Genomic DNA, 2710 nt, shown 5'->3' with positions numbered 1-2710 from the left:
TAATGTTAGTCAGGGCCATTCTTTTGTAGGGATAACTGAAAGTCAGATTGCGTTGCGCCAAAAATATTGTGTGTCAGTTTAAGCATAGTCATGTATAATTGTTCGAAAGGGGACGTTTAAATGTAACTTATGGGCGTCAGGAGCAGGCACAAAATGTCCGATTGAGTGAAATAAACTCATAAAGAGTAAAAGAGGCGATATTTCGACACAGTTTAAAGGTAGGCCCTTTCGGATTGGTAGGCGTAGTTTCCACAAGATGAAAGGAACGCTCCCATTGGTCTAAAAAATCGTGACATGAAGCACGAAAGGGCACAGGTGGGAGACAGTTTGTTACAAAAGACACAATACCAAAAACTTTGGGGACTCTCCTCTGAACCAGCGTCAAGTGTAGAACAGGGTGCACCAATCTTTGTACGACGCCAAAAGAGGAATTTTTGGGTGCACACTGTGTTCACTTTGGCTGATATTCAGCTAGAAATTAGTTGAAGAGTCGCTGAGCTCCAATAGTGGAGAAATGAAACAGCCACGTAGTTAACTGTTCTTACGAGAACCGAGAGGGTATTGAAGTATACATGCTGCCCAATCTATGCATGTTTATATCACTATATTTTCCAGAATAGGAATGAATGCACGTTTTCTCGTCTAACGAGAAACATAGGACACTTTCAGCTGGTAAAATCAGTAAAGGTTTTGATTAGCTTTTCATAGGATTTTCAGAGGGCGACAGCAGCCATGCAGCTGATAGCACATCCCAGCTACAGGCAAAATGCCGCTCACAGAGGCGAAAAACTGTTCGATCACCAGCTTGTCATCCACTATGAACTCGAGCTACCTTGAGTAATCGTTTGCTCATCTTGTCACAAGAACTAACCATCCTCCATAGACTTGATCGTCATCCTAAATAGTGCCGAAACTAGAACCGGAATCGGATGATTTGTCTTAATATTGGCCAATGAAAAATCTTGTAGAGAACGTTCTATTTAAATTTTATATAGCTGTGTTCAGCGTTATTTCTGCTAAACAGGGTGTAACATGTTATCTCGACAACTGTCCTCAAAATGTTATGTCACCATCTATGTAAACTCTCGTGCATCTCTGACTACAACGAAGAAATTAAACAAATTTTACAGCTAAACACCGATGTGCTCTGTCATAGAATAAGGGTCCACTCCTAACCCAAGCAATTTATTCTAATGACGTTAACGCATCCACAGAGTGTTTTTGCTGACGTCTGACGAGTGTGAAAAGGAGTGGAGTATCAGAACCCGCCTGATATCTTGTAGACCGCCGCGAGTAGGCATAAGTGCCACAACACAACGTGGCATGGACTCAACTAATGTCTGAAGTAGTGCTGGAGGAAATGGCACTATGAATCCTGCAGGGCTGTCCTTAAATCCGTAAGAGCAGGAGGGGGTGGAGATACATTCTGAACACCATGTTGCAAGGCGTTCCAGATATGCGCAATAATGTTCACTCAGGGTAGTTTGTTGGCCAGGAGAAGTGTTTCTACTCAGAAGAGTGTTCCTGGAGTCACTCTGTAGTAATTCTTGATATGTGAGGTATCGCATTGTTCTGTTGGAATTGCCCACGTCCGTCGGAATGCACAATGGACAAAAATGGATGCGTATGATAAGTCAAGATGCTTACATATGTGTCACCTGCCAGAGTCGAATGTAAATGTATACCATATCACTCCAAATGCACATGCCCCACACCATTACAGAGCCTCCACCAGCTTGAACATTTTCCTGATGGCAAGTAGTATCCAGTGGTTCATGAGGTCGTCTCCATACCCGTCCACATCCATCCACTCGATACAATTTCAGAGGAGGTTCGTCCGATACAACACATTTCCAGTAATCAACAGTCCCATGTCAGTGTTGACAGGCCGAGGTGAGGCATAAAGCTTTGTGTCATGCAGCCATCAACGGTACACGAATGGGCCTTCTGCTCCAAAAGCCCATATCGATGATGTTCCCTTGAATGGTTTGTGCGCTGACGCTTGTTGATGGCCCAACACTGAAATCTGCAGAAATTTGCGGAAGAGTTGCACTTTTGTCACGTTAAAAGATTCTCTTCTGCCATTGTTGGTCCCATTCTTGCAGCATCTTTTTCTGGCCGCACCGATGTCGGAGATCTGATGTTTTACTGGACTCCTTATGTTCACGGACCACTCGTGAAATGGTCGTATGGGAAAATCCCCACTTCATCGGTACCTCGGAGATGCTGTGTCCCATCCTTCGTTTGCCGACTAGAACACCACGGTCACACTCACTTAAGTCCTGACAACCTTCCATTGTCGCAGCAGACACTGCCGCAGACACTTGTTGTCTTACGCAGCCGTTGCCGACTGCAGCGCCGTATTTTCCCTGATTACGTATCTCTGTATTTGAATATGCGTACCTATGCCAGTTCCTTTGGGGCTTTAGTGTATATCTGGGGGAAACCCGAAAAGAGGAAAAGCTTTTTGAGATGCAGTGACCTAGAAGAATGTCGAAATTTAAGTGGACTGACAAGCTAAGAAATGATGACGCTCTCCACAGAATTATCAAGGAAAGGAATACTTCGAAAGCGTGATAGGAAAATGGGACAGGTTTATAGGGCATGTAAAAATCAGTGAATATCTTACAAGGCTCTAAATAAAGGTGTAGAAAGTAAAAATTTAAATGGGAGGTACAGATTTTAATATATCGAGTAGGACGTCGTGTAA

Source organism: Schistocerca americana, chromosome 1 (assembly GCF_021461395.2).
Source record: "Schistocerca americana isolate TAMUIC-IGC-003095 chromosome 1, iqSchAmer2.1, whole genome shotgun sequence".
NCBI lineage: Eukaryota > Metazoa > Arthropoda > Insecta > Orthoptera > Acrididae > Schistocerca > Schistocerca americana.
Note: the sequence above shows the minus strand (reverse complement) of the source record.